Source organism: Staurois parvus, unplaced genomic scaffold (assembly GCF_062004578.1).
Source record: "Staurois parvus isolate SC_StPar_1 unplaced genomic scaffold, SC_StPar_1.0 ptg001483l, whole genome shotgun sequence".
In the NCBI taxonomy this organism is placed as follows: domain Eukaryota; kingdom Metazoa; phylum Chordata; class Amphibia; order Anura; family Ranidae; genus Staurois; species Staurois parvus.
The window spans coordinates 30,962-45,082 of NW_028319279.1; the positions used below are offsets into that span (position 1 = coordinate 30,962).

The following is a 14,121-nucleotide window of genomic DNA, read 5'->3' on the forward strand; positions in this document are numbered from 1 at the left end:
TGATGACAAAACTCTGCCATCTAGAGTCTATATTGCTAATTGCAATCTGGGAATTCTATCAACACATTAAGGTGTGATAGGGTGGGGAAGGTGGTGGTGGGGGGTGGGGTGTAGTTGATTGCGGTTGCACAGTATATCTTAATGTGTGCATGGACAAAGCATACACAGTATCATTTCTTTTGCATCCTGGTACTGTTTTTTGCCATCTGCCTTATACGATAATTTCACCGCACAACTTGTTATTCTTCTTCAATGCCTCATTTTTTCTTTTTTACTGTAAACCCCTGTTTTAGTCCACACCCTTCAAAAAATTAAGCCATAACTATTTTCTGCCACATAGTCTAGCACTTCTTTATCCTTCTACAAACTGTCCTCCCTGATAGACATCTGTGAACCAGCATTTGCAGAACAGAAGCTAGGAATGGTAACCTCCATATTTCCTAAGGCTAGGTTCACACCTATTCAGTTGGCGTTTGATCCGTTTCTGCAGTACTACTTGGACCTTGAAGAAGGGGACATACCCTGAAAGCTCGTCCTCAAAATTGTATGTTAGTGCAAATAAAAAAAGTATCACGGACAGTACTCAATTGTTTTTGTCGCAATTGCACTAATACGGCTACAATCACCTCAGTTTTCCATTCATGCTGTACTTTGGCAATATGTTTATTGTAATGTTAATAAAACAATTGCAATTAGCAATATTGACTCTAGATGGGAGAGTTTTGTCATCATTTGGTATTGAAGTTTTAGTATCTCTTTGTAAACTGTTTCCATTGCCGGGCGCGGTGGCGTGCGTCTGTAATTCCAGCTACTTGGGAGGCTGAGGCTGTTGGATTGCTTGAGTCCAGGAGTTCTTGTCTATTCTGTGCTATGTTGAGCGGGTGTCCATACTAAGATTGGTATCAATATGGTGCCTCTAGGGGAGCCTGGGGCTACCAGGTTGTCCTAAGGAGGGGTGAACCGGCCCAGATCAGAAATGGAGCAGGTCAAAACCCCCGTGCCGATCAGTAGTGGGATTGCACCTGTGAATAGCCAGTGTAGAGCAGCCTGGATGATACAGTGGAACTCAGTCTTTCTTATTTTACACCTTTAATGTATCTTTTTTTAATATACAGAAAATATGATATATTGAAGATTTATGTAACATTAGATCATCTTTTAGATGCATCTAACTATACTAATCAGAATGCCAAAGCATTGGTGAGATGTTTTGTGTGCATAGGTGACCCCCGCCATCACAATATTGGACAACCCTCTGCTACATATTTGTATGAATGTAGCTTTGTGCTTACAACTGTTTTTCAATTAAAGGAAAACTTTCCTTAGTTTAGGTTCACACCTATGCATTTTCCGCTGCATTTTGCAGAAACGCACAGCAGTCCATTTAACATGATTTGCTATGGAACAGCTTCACGTCTCCACAATTTCACCCGGTGCATTTTTTGGACAGGGTCAGGGACTTTTTTAAATGCAAAATGTTGCATTTTTGGTTCTACAGACTTCAATGGAGATGCTGCAGAAAAGTATGTATTTCATTTTTTTTATGTGATTCTGATGCTTTTCTAATGCGTTTTACATTTTAATCAGCCTAGCAACAAGTTTGGAAATAAAAAATGCAAAACGCATCAAAAACGCATGTGAAAATATGCAAAACACACCTCAAAAAGCACTGCAGAAATGGATGAAACACCAACTGCATAGGTGTGAACCTAGCCTTAGGAAATATGGAGGTTACCATTTCTAGTTTCTGTTCTGCAAATGCTGGTTCAGAGATGTCTATCAGGGAGGACAGTTTGTAGAAGGATAAAGAGGTGCTAGACTATGTGGCAGAAAATAGTTATGGCTTAATTTTTTGAAGGGTGCGGACTAAAAAAGGGGTTTGCAGTAAAAGAACAAAATTAGGCATTGAAGAAGCATAATAAGTTGTGCGGTGCAATTATCGGTTAATGCAGGCGCCAAAAAACAGTACCAGGATGCAAAAGAAATGATATTTTGTATGCTTTGTCCATGCACACATTAATATATACTGTGCAACCGCAATCAACTACACCCCACCCCCCACCACCACCTTCCCCACCCTATCGCACCTTAATGTGTTGATAGAATTCCCAGTTTTCCATTCATGCTGTACTTTGGCAATATGTTTATTGTAATGTTAATAAAGCAATTGCAATTAGCAATATTGACTCTAGATGGCAGAGTTTTGTCATCATTTGGTATTAAAGTTTTAGTATCTCCTTGTAAGCTGTTTCCATCGCCGGGCGCAGTGGCGTGCGTCTGTAATCCCACCTACTTGGGAGGCTGAGGCTGAGGCTGTCGGATTGCTTGATTCCTGGAGTTCTGGTCTACTCTGTGCTATGTTGAGCGGGTGTCCACACTAAGGTTGGTATCAATATGATGGCTCTAGGGGAGTCTGGGGCTACCAGGTTGTCCTAAGGAGGGGTGAACCGGCCCAGGTCAGAAATGGAGCAGGTCAAAACCCCTGTGCCAATCAGTAGTGGGATTGCACCTGTGTAGAGCAGCCTGGATGATACAGTGGGACACAGTCTTCTTTATTCACCTTTAATGTATCTTTTTTAATATACAGTAAATATGATATATTGAAGATTTCTATAACATTTGATCACCTTTTAGATGCATCTAACTAGTGCCAAAGCATTGATGAGATGTTTTGTGTGCATAGGTGACCCCCGCCATCACAATATTGGACAACCCTCTGCTACATATTTCTATGAATGTAGCTTTTGCTTACAACTGTTTTTCCTTTGATGAAGTCAGAAGTGATGAAACGCGTCAGCATGTGACGTCATACGTAGACCGATAGTCTTGGAGCGACCATCTTGGAAGTGGTTTTGAACATTCAAATGCTAATGCTGATTTGGAGATGAGATGTGCATTACATGCTGGCTGTTTGTAAGCTCTTTTTATTTATAATAAATAGTGGAATTTTAAACATACTGCACTATATATCCATTTATTCTGCTACAAGAGATGATGCTATTGGAAGCCGCGAATGTCACTGATTGAGAGGAGCCATTTGACTTTTATATTGGTGGACTATAGCTATCTGGTAAGGTGCATGGTTGGGGAGGCGGTGGAGTGCTCACCCAGGCAGTACTGGTGGTCATATTTGAAGATTGAGGGGAGCACGAGAGCACACAGTTGAAAGATATGGAAGATATTGCACTGTAATCTAATTTCTTCGGAGGTACATCTCTTGAGAAGGGGAGAATGAGATAAGAGGTTGCAGTTTTGAGAAGTCTATTGGTGGAATATATCACAAGGCCTTTTTCAAGTTAATTGAGGGTAAGAGTAAGGATTACAGACACATGAAAGAGGACACATGGTGGAATGATTTAGCATGATTTTTCACAGATTTAATGAGTGTATCTCCAATGATTTATGTGAATGTATTAAGGATAATATCCTATATGTGGTTATTTTCCTTCTTTTCGGGATGACATTTGGAGGATGAAGTGTCTATCGCAGATAGATGAATATTATTACATAAGAAGAAAGAATATTTGATATTGAATATTTTATATTACATTAGCGGCTATTGAGATTATATGGATGCTGAGAAGGACTTTTGATTTTTGCTTTAGACTTTCAGGTGAGAAAGTAATTCTCTGGTGTCTCGGGATGTATCACAGATTATATTTACACGTGTTTTGTATAGCATACACCGATTTTGAGTTTATTATATGCACCTGTGAATAGCCAGTGTAAAGCAGCCTGCATGATACAGTGGGACACAGTCTAGTTTTTTTTTTTTTTTTACACCTTTAATGTATTTTTTCTTAATATACAGTAAATATGATATATTGAAGATATCTATAACATCAGATCATCTTTTAGATGCATTTTAAAAAAAGCACAAAATAACACAGACCCCATATTCAGGAGCAGACTGACAACTCATGGGGCCCCCAGGCAATAGGGCATCATAGGGCCCCTGTGTCCTTGCCCACACTCAATAAAGCCAATAAAAAAGGTAACAGGGGCATTTTATGGGGCCCCCTACTGACCCCAGGCCCTCGGGCAGTGCCCGAGTGCTCGAATGATCAGTCCGCCCCTGCCCATATTACATACCAATGCATGATGGAACAGCGATCCAAGGATTTTTCCCAGAATTCATAAGAGGTAAACGATTCTGGCAATATTCCAGCATTGCTGGGTCTTATCTGCCAAGTTCCCCGGTATGCTGATGATCAGCTCTAATGAAGTTCCTGAATGGCATTTATCAGACAAATTGCTGACAGTATAAGGCACCTAACTAGTGCCAATCAGAGTGCCAAAGCATTGGTGAGATGTTTTGTGTGCATAGGTGGCCCCCGCCATCACAATATTGGACAACCCTCTGCTACATATTTGTATGAATGTAGCTTTGTGCTTACAACTGTTTTTCAATTAAATGAAAACTTTGCTTAGTTTAGGTTCACACCTATGCGTTTTCCACTGCATTTTCCAGAAACACACAGCAGTCCATTTAACATGATTTCCTATGGGACAGGTTCACATCTCCACGGTTTCACCCTGTGCATTTTTTGGAAAGGGTCAGGGACTTTTTTCAATGCAAAATGTTGTGTTTTTGGTTCTATATATTTCCATGGAGACGCCGCCGAAAAGTATGCAGTACATTTTTGATGCATTTTTTGTTTTAACCTCTTGCCGACCGCGCATAGCCGAATGACGGCTTCACCGCGGCCGGCCAGTTCTGGGTGGACGTCATATGACGTCCTCCCAGAACGCGCTCTCCTGCGCGCCCCAGGGGGCGCGCACCCGGCGATCTCCGTGATTGCTGTGTCCTACGGACACAGCAGATCACGTGATGTGGTAAAAGGCCAATCACAGCGGCCTTTTACCACGTGATCAGCGGTGTCCAATGACAAGCTGATCACAGGGATATGCAAGTGCCGGTTCTCGGCTGCACTTTCCTCACGCTGTCAGATCGTGAGGAAAGTACTGCCGAGAACCGGCAGTTGTCAGAGCGGGGATCGGCACCGATCATCAGGGCACTGATGATCAGTGCCCTGATGATCGGTGCCCAGCAGTGACACCCGCAAGTTCCGCCCAGCAGTGCGCCCACTAGCTCCGCCCACCTGTGCCCAGCAGTGCCCCCACCTGTGCCCAGCAGTGCACTCACCTGTGCCCAGCAGTGCACCCACCTGTGCCACTCTGCAGTGCCACCTACCTGTGCCCAGAAGTGCCTTCTACATGTGCCCAGCAGTGCCACCCACCTGTGCCCACCAGTGCCACCCACCTGTGCCCACCAGTGCCACCCACCTGTGCCCACCCACCAGTGCTGCCCACCAGTGCCACCCACCAGTGCAGCACAGCAGTGCTGCCAGTCAGTGCCACCAGTCAGTTCCCAGGGGTTGTGCCAGTCAGTGCCGCCAGTCAGTGCCCAGCAGTGATGCCAGTCAGTGCCGTCTATCAGTACCCATAAACAGTGTCACCTATCAGTGCCGCCTATCAGTGCTGCATATCAGTGCCGCCTATCCGTGACCCCTAATAAGTGCTGTCTATCAGTGCCGCCTATCCGTGCCACCTCATTAGTACTGCCTATCAGTGCCCTTTAGTGCTGCCTATCAGTGCCCATCAGTGCCGCCTATCAGTGCCCATCAGTGCTGCCTCATCAACGCACATCAGTGAAGGAGAAAAAATACCTGGTTGAAAAATTTTATAAAAGAAACAAACTTTTTTTTTTTCAAATTATTTGCACTTTTTTTATTTATAGCGCAAAAAGTAAAGCTCCCAGTGGCGATTAAATACCACCAAAAGAAAGCTCTATTTGTGAGAAAAAATTATCAAAATTTCATATGGGTACAATGTTGCATGATCGCGCAATTGTCAATCAAAGTGCGGCAGCGCTGAAAGCTGAAAATTCTCCTGGTAAAGAAGGGGGTATAAGTGCCTGGTAGGCAAGTGGTTAATCTGCCCAGCAACAAGTTGGAGGAAAAAATGCAAAACGCATAAAAAATGCATGTTTCCAAAACTCAAAACATACAGCAAAAAGCACTGCAGAAACGGATCAAACACCAACTGCATAGGTGTGAACCTAGCCTTAGGAAATATGGAGGTTACCATTCCTAGCTTCTGTTCTGCAAATGCTGGTTCACAGATGTCTATCAGGGAGGACAGTTTGTAGAATGATAAAGAAGTGTTAGACTATGTGGCAGAAAATAGTTATGGCTTAATTTTTTGAAGGGTGTGGACTAAAACAGGGGGTTACAGTAAAAAAAAAAAAGAAGGAGGCATTGAAGAAGCATAACAAGTTGCGCGGTGCAATTATCGTATAAGGGCAGACGCCAAAAAACAGTACCAGGATGCAAAAGAAATGATACTGTGTATGCTTTGTCCATGCACACATTAATATATATTGTGCGACTGCAATCATCTACACCCCACCCCCCACCACCACCTTCCCCACCCTATCGCACCTTAATGTGTTGATAGAATTCCCAGTTTTCCATTCATGCTGTACTTTGGCAATATGTTTATTGTAATGTTAATAAAGCAATTGCAATTAGCAATATTGACTCTAGATGGGAGAGTTTTGTCATCATTTGGTGTTGCAGTTTTAGTATCTCTTTGTAAACCTCTTCCATCACTGGGTGCGGTGGCGTGCGTCTGTAATCCCAGCTACTTGGGAGGCTGAGGCTGTTGGATTGCTTGAGTCCAGGAGTTCTGTGCTATGTTGAGTGGGTGTCCACACTAAGGTTGGTATCAATATGGTGGCTCTAGGGGAGCCTGGGGCTACCAGGTTGTCCTAAGGAGGGGTGAACCGGCCCAGGTCAGAAATGGAGCAGGTCAAAACCCCCATGCCATTCAGTAGTGGGATTACACCTGTGAATAGCCAGTGTAGAGCAGCCTGGATGATACAGTGGGACACAGCCTTATTTTTTCTTACACCTTTAATGTATCTTTTTTAATATACAGTAAATATATGTCATGGTCCCCCCTCCCTCGCTCCCCCCCCCCTTTCCCTTTGCATGTACCTGCATGTAGCCCACAAAAAGTGGTGTGCTGGGCGCCAGGGAGCTGCCTCCTGTGCCAAGGATCACATCTCTTCTCAGCCGGGCACTGAGGAGTCTGCCGCCCCACTGTGCCTGCGTGTGGATTCTCTACATGCAGGCCACCTAGGTGTCTCCGTGTGCCCCCTTCTCCATGTCAGTGGTAAAAACGCTAAGTTTCAGAACAATGCAGGACCCCTTCATTAGTTATCACAGATTATCAATGCTGCAATCAATTGTAAAAGTCACCAATGTAAAATATTACAAAGAATAACCAAACAAATCAATAAATAAATAATCCAAGTGGTCAGTTTCAGTCCCAGCGCTTGTAAAGCTGTGTAGGTGAAAAAGTCTGTGTCTCACTGTATTGTCCAGGCTGCACTACACTGGCTACATCTCAAGAATTCTGGGATAAATTCTCAGATTGCTGTTGCTTCATGCATTACTATGTAATATGGGGTCTGTTTTATTTTGTGATTTTTTTTCAATGCAACTAAAAGATGATCTAATGTTACAGAAATCTTCAATATATCATATTTACTGTATATTAAAAAAAGATACATTAAAGGTGTAAAATAAAAAAGACTGTGTCTCACTGTATCATCCAGGCTGCTCTACACTGGCTATTCACAGGTGCAATCCCATTACTGATTGGCACAGGGGTTTTGACCTGCTCCATTTCTGACCTGGTTCACCCCTCCTTAGGACAACCTGGTAGCCCCAGGTTCCCCTAGAGCCACCATATTGATACCAAACTTAGTGTGGACACCCACTCAACATAGCACAGAGTAGACCAGAACTCCTGGACTCAAGCAATCCAACAGCCTCAGCCTCCCAAGTAACTGGGATTACAGACGTGCGCCACTGCGCCCGGCGATGGAAACAGTTTACAAAGAGATACTAAAACTTCAATACCAAATGATGACAAATCTCTGCCATCTAGAGTCAATATTGCTAATTGCAATCTGGGAATTCTTTCAACACATTAAGGTGCAATAGGGTGGGGGAGGTGGTGGTGGGGGGTGGGGTGTAGTTGATTGCAGTCGCACAATATATATTAATGTGTGCATGGACAAAGCATACACAGTATAATTTCTTTTGCATCCTGGTACTGTTTTTTGGCGCCTGCCCTTACACGATAATTGCACCGCACAACTTGTTATTCTTCTTCAATGCTTAATTTTTTGTTTTTTACTGTAACCCCCTGTTTTAGTCCACACCCTTCAAAAAATTAAGACATAACTATTTTCTGCCACATAGTCTAGCACTTCTTTATCATTCTACAAACTGTCCTCCCTGATAGACATCTCTGAACCAGCATTTGCAGAACAGAAGCTAGGAATGGTAAGCTCCATATTTCCTAAGGCTAGGTTTCTGCAGTACTGCTTTCGTCCTCAAAATTGTACGTTACTGCAAATAAAAAAAGTATCACGGACAGTACTCAATTGTTTTTGTCGCAAGTGCACTAATACGGCTACAATCACCTCAGTTTCCCATTCATGCTGTACTTTGAGAATATGTTTATTGTAATGTTAATAAAACAATTGCAATTAGCAATATTGACTCTAGATGGGAGAGTTTTGTCATCATTTGGTATTGAAGTTTTAGTATCTCTTTGTAAGCTGTTTCCATCGCTGGGCGCAGTGGCGTGCGTCTGTAATCCCAGCTACTTGGGAGGCTGAGGCTGTCGGATTGCTTGAGTCCAGGAGTTCTGGTCTACTCTGTGCTATGTCGATCGGGTGTCCACACTAAGGTTGGTATCAATATGGTGGCTCCAGGGGAGCTTGGGGCTACCAGGTTGTTCAAAGGAGGGGTGAACCGGCCCAGGTCAGAAATGGAGCAGGTCAAAACCCCCATGCCGATCAGTAGTGGGATTGCACCTGTGAATAGCCAGTGTAGAGCAGCCTGGATGATACAGCAGGACACAGTCTTTTATTTACACCTTTAATGAATCTTTTTTTTAATATACAGTAAATATGATATATTGAAGATTTCTATAACATTAGGTCACCATTTAGATGCATCTAACTAGTACCAATCAGAGTGCCAAAGCATTGGTGAGATGTTTTGTGTGCATAGGTGGCCCCCGCCATCTCAATATTGGATAACCCTCTGCTACATATTTGTATGAATGTAGCTTTGTGCTTACAACTGTTTTTAAATTAAAGGAAAACTTTCCTTAGTTTAGGTTCACACCCATGCATTATCTGATGTGTTTTGCAGAAACACACAGCATTCCTTTTAACATGATTTCCTATGGGACAGGTTCACATCAACGCATTTTCACCCGGTGCGAATTTTTGAAATGGTCTGATACTTTTTTCATTGGAGATGTTGCAGAAAGTATGTAGTGCATTTTTTATGTATTTTGCGTTTTAATCTGCCCAGCAACAAGTTGGGGGGAAAAAAATTCAAAACGCATAAAAAAAGCATGTGCAAAAATGCAAAAAACATCACAAGAAACAATGTGGAAATAGATCAAACACCAACTGCATAGGTGTGAACCTAGCCTTAGGAAATATGGAGGTTACCATTCCTAGCTTCTGTTCTGCAAATGCTGGTTCAGAGATGTCTATCAGGGAGGACAGTTTGTAGAATGATAAAGAAGTGTTAGACTATGTGGCAGAAAATAGTAATGGCTTAATTTTTTGAAGGGTGTGGACTAAAACAGGGGGTTACAGTAAAAAAAAAAAAAATGAGGCATTGAAGAAGCATAACAAGTTGTGCGGTGCAATTATCGATTAAGGCAGACGCCAAAAAACAGTACCAGGATGCAAAAGAAATGATACTGTGTATGCTTTGTCCATGCACACATTAATATATATTGTGCGACTGCAATCAACTACACCCCACCCCCCACCACCACCTTCCCCACCCTATCGCACCTTAATGTGTTGATAGAATTCCAAGTTTTCCATTCATGCTGTACTTTGGCAATATGTTTATTGTAATGTTAATAAAGCAATTGCAATTATCAATATTGACTCTAGATGGCAGAGTTTTGTCATCATTTGGTGTTGAAGTTTTAGTATCTCTTTGTAAACCTCTTCCATCACTGGGTGTGGTGGCGTGCGTCTGTAATCCCAGCTACTTGGGAGGCTGAGGCTGTTGGATTGCTTGAGTCCAGGAGTTCTGTGCTATGTTGAGTGGGTGTCCACACTAAGGTTGGTATCAATATGGTGGCTCTAGGGGAGCCTGGGGCTACCAGGTTGTCCTAAGGAAGGGTGAACCAGATCAGAAATGGAGCAGGTCAAAACCCCCATGCCATTCAGTAGTGGGATTACACCTGTGAATAGCCAGTGTAGAGCAGCCTGGATGATACAGTGGGACACAGCCTTATTTTTTCTTACACCTTTAATGTATCTTTTTTAATATACAGTAAATATATGTCATGGTCCCCCCTCCCTCCCCTTTCCCTTTGCATGTACCTGCATGTAGCCCACAAAAAGTGGTGTGCTGGGCGCCAGGGAGCTGCCTCCTGTGCCAAGGATCACATCTCTTCTCAGCCGGGCACTGAGGAGTCTGCCGCCCCACTGTGCCTGCGTGTGGATTCTCTACATGCAGGCCACCTAGGTGTCTCCGTGTGCCCCCTTCTCCGTGTCAGTGGTAAAAACGCTAAGTTTCAGAACAATGCAGGACCCCTTCATTAGTTATCACAGATTATCAATGCTGCAATCAATTGTAAAAGTCACCAATGTAAAATATTACAAAGAATAACCAAACAAATCAATAAATAAATAGTCCAAGTGGTCAGTTTCAGTCCCAGCGCTTGTAAAGCTGTGTAGGTGAAAAAGTCTGTGTCTCACTGTATTGTCCAGGCTGCACTACACTGGCTACATCTCAAGAATTCTGGGATAAATTCTCAGATTGCTGTTGCTTCATGCATTACTATGTAATATGGGGTCTGTTTTATTTTGTGATTTTTTTTCAATGCAACTAAAAGATGATCTAATGTTACAGAAATCTTCAATATATCATATTTACTGTATATTAAAAAAAGATACATTAAAGGTGTAAAATAAGAAAGACTGTGTCCCACTGTATCATCCAGGCTGCTCTACACTGGCTATTCACAGGTGCAATCCCACTACTGATTGGCACAGGGGTTTTGACCTGCTCCATTTCTGACCTGGTTCACCCCTCCTTAGGACAACCTGGTAGCCCCAGGCTCCCCTAGAGCCACCATATTGATGCCAAACTTAGTGTGGACACCCGCTCAACATAGCACAGAGTAGACCAGAACTCCTGGACTCAAGCAATCCAACAGCCTCAGCCTCCCAAGTAACTGGGATTACAGATGTGCGCCACTGCGCCCAGCGATGGAAACAGTTTACAAAGAGATACTAAAACTTCAATACCAAATGATGACAAATCTCTGCCATCTAGAGTCAATATTGCTAATTGCAATCTGGGAATTCTATCAACACATTAAGGTGCAATAGGGTGGGGGTGGGGTGTAGTTGATTGCAGTAGCACAATATATATTAATGTGTGCATGGACAAAGCATACACAGTATAATTTCTTTTGCATCCTGGTACTGTTTTTGGCGTCTGCCCTTATACGATAATTGCACCGCACAACTTGTTATTCTTCTTCAATGCTTAATTTTTTTGTTTTTTACTGTAACCCCCTGTTTTAGTCCACACCCTTCAAAAAATTAAGACATAACTATTTTCTGCCATATAGTCTAGCACTTCTTTATCATTCTACAAACTGTCCTCCCTGATAGACATTTCTGAACCAGCATTTGCACAACAGAAGCTAGGAATGGTAAGCTCCATATTTCCTAAGGCTAGGTTTCTGCAGTACTGCTTTCGTCCTCAAAATTGTACGTTACTGCAAATAAAAAAAGTATCACGGACAGTACTCAATTGTTTTTGTCGCAAGTGCACTAATACGGCTACAATCAATGCTGTACTTTGAGAATATGTTTATTGTAATGTTAATAAAACAATTGCAATTAGCAATATTGACTCTAGATGGCAGAGTTTTGTCATCATTTGGTATTGAAGTTTTAGTATCTCTTTGTAAGCTGTTTCCATCGCCGGGTGCGGTGGCGTGCGTCTGTAATCCCAGCTACTTGGGAGGCTGAGGCTGTCGGATTGCGTGAGTCCAGGAGTTCTGGTCTACTCTGTGCTATGTTGAGTGGGTGTCCACACTAAGGTTGGTATCAATATGGTGGCTCTAGGGGAGCCTGGGGCTACCAGGTTGCTCTAAGGAGGGGTGAACCGGCCCAGGACAGAAATGGAGCAGGTCAAAATCCCTGTGCCGATCAGTAGTGGGATTGCACCTGTGAATAGCCAGTGTAGAGCAGCCTGGATGATACAGCAGGACACAGTCTTTTATTTACACCTTTAATGATACTTTTTTTTAATATACAGTAAATATGATATATTGAAGATTTCTATAACATTAGGTCACCATTTAGATGCATCTAACTAGTACCAATCAGAGTGCCAAAGCATTGGTGAGATGTTTTGTGTGCATAGGTGGCCCCCGCCATCTCAATATTGGATAACCCTCTGCTACATATTTGTATGAATGTAGCTTTGTGCTTACAACTGTTTTTAAATTAAAGGAAAACTTTCCTTAGTTTAGGTTCACACCTATGCATTATCTGATGTGTTTTGCAGAAACACACAGCATTCCTTTTAACATGATTTCCTATGGGACAGGTTCACATCAACGCATTTTCACCCGGTGCGAATTTTTGAAATGGTCTGATACTTTTTTCATTGGAGATGTTGCAGAAAGTATGTAGTGCATTTTTTATGTATTTTGCGTTTTAATCTGCCCAGCAACAAGTTGGGGGGAAAAAAATTCAAAACGCATAAAAAAAGCATGTGCAAAAATCCAAAAAACATCACAAGAAACACTGTGGAAATAGATCAAACACCAACTGCATAGGTGTGAACCTACCCTTAGGAAATATGGAGGTTACCATTCCTAGCTTCTGTTCTGCAAATGCTGGTTCAGAGATGTCTATCAGGGAGGACAGTTTGTAGAATGATAAAGAAGTGTTAGACTATGTGGCAGAAAATAGTAATGGCTTAATTTTTTGAAGGGTGTGGACTAAAACAGGGGGTTACAGTAAAAAAAAAAAAAATGAGGCATTGAAGAAGCATAACAAGTTGTGCGGTGCAATTATCGATTAAGGCAGACGCCAAAAAACAGTACCAGGATGCAAAAGAAATGATACTGTGTATGCCTTGTCCATGCACACATTAATATATACTGTGCAACTGCAATCATCTACACCCCACCCCCACCACCACCTTCCCCACTCTATCGCACCTTAATGTGTTGATAGAATTCCCAGTTTTCCATTCATGCTGTACTTTGGCAATATGTTTATTGTAATGTTAATAAAGCAATTGCAATTAGCAATATAGACTCTAGATGGCAGAGTTTTGTCATCATTTGGTATTGAAGTTTTACTATCTCTTTGTAAAATGTTTCCATTGCCGGGTGCGGTGGCGTGCGTCTGTAATCCCAGCTACTGGGGAGGTTGAGGCTGTCGGATTGCTTGAGTCCAGGAGTTCTGGTCTACTCTGTGCTAGGTTGAGTGGGTGTCCACACTAAGGTTGGTATCAATATGGTGGCTTTAGGGGAGCCTGGGGCTGCCAGGTTGTCCTAAGGAGAGGTGGACCAGTCCAGGTCAGAAATAGAGCAGGTCAAAACCCCCATGCCAATCAGTAGTTGGATTGACCTGTGAATAGCCAGTGTAGAGCAGCCTAGACAATATAGTTGGACACAGCCTTACTTTTTCTTACACCTTTAATGTATCTTTTTTAATATACAGTAAATATATGTCACAGTCCCCCCTCCCTCACTTCCCCCCCCCTTCCCCATTGCATATACCTGCGCCCGCATGTAGCCCACATAAAGTGGTGTGATGGGCGCCAGGGAGCTGCTTCCTGCCATGAGGATCACACCTCTCCTCCGCGCTGAGGAGTCTGCCACCCCACTGTGCCTGCGTGTGGATTCTCTACATGCAGTCTGCCTAGGTGTCTCCATGTGCCCCCTTCTCTCCGTGTCAGTGGTAAAAACGCTAAGTTTCAGAACGATGCAGGACCCCTTCATTAGTTATTACAGATTATCAAT

General features: G+C 42.9%; 9 non-coding genes across 9 annotated transcripts; 7 read left to right on the plus strand and 2 right to left on the minus strand.

The window, feature by feature from the left end:
- Positions 1-775: 775 nt before the first annotated feature.
- LOC149435589 (signal recognition particle RNA) lies at positions 776-1,076 on the plus strand. The gene has a single exon (XR_016308425.1).
- A 1,180-nt stretch (positions 1,077-2,256) lies between these two features.
- Positions 2,257-2,552, plus strand: LOC149435590 (signal recognition particle RNA). Its single transcript, XR_016308388.1, has one exon.
- Positions 2,553-6,612: 4,060 nt separating this feature from the next.
- LOC149435591 (signal recognition particle RNA) lies at positions 6,613-6,903 on the plus strand. The gene has a single exon (XR_016308442.1).
- Positions 6,904-7,595: 692 nt separating this feature from the next.
- LOC149435592 (signal recognition particle RNA) lies at positions 7,596-7,891 on the minus strand. The gene has a single exon (XR_016308430.1).
- Positions 7,892-8,649: 758 nt separating this feature from the next.
- LOC149435593 (signal recognition particle RNA) lies at positions 8,650-8,950 on the plus strand. Its single transcript, XR_016308422.1, has one exon.
- Positions 8,951-10,070: 1,120 nt separating this feature from the next.
- Positions 10,071-10,356, plus strand: LOC149435594 (signal recognition particle RNA). Its single transcript, XR_016308394.1, has one exon.
- A 682-nt stretch (positions 10,357-11,038) lies between these two features.
- Positions 11,039-11,334, minus strand: LOC149435595 (signal recognition particle RNA). The gene has a single exon (XR_016308428.1).
- A 726-nt stretch (positions 11,335-12,060) lies between these two features.
- Positions 12,061-12,361, plus strand: LOC149435596 (signal recognition particle RNA). Its single transcript, XR_016308410.1, has one exon.
- Positions 12,362-13,480: 1,119 nt separating this feature from the next.
- Positions 13,481-13,780, plus strand: LOC149435597 (signal recognition particle RNA). The gene has a single exon (XR_016308380.1).
- Positions 13,781-14,121: the final 341 nt, after the last annotated feature.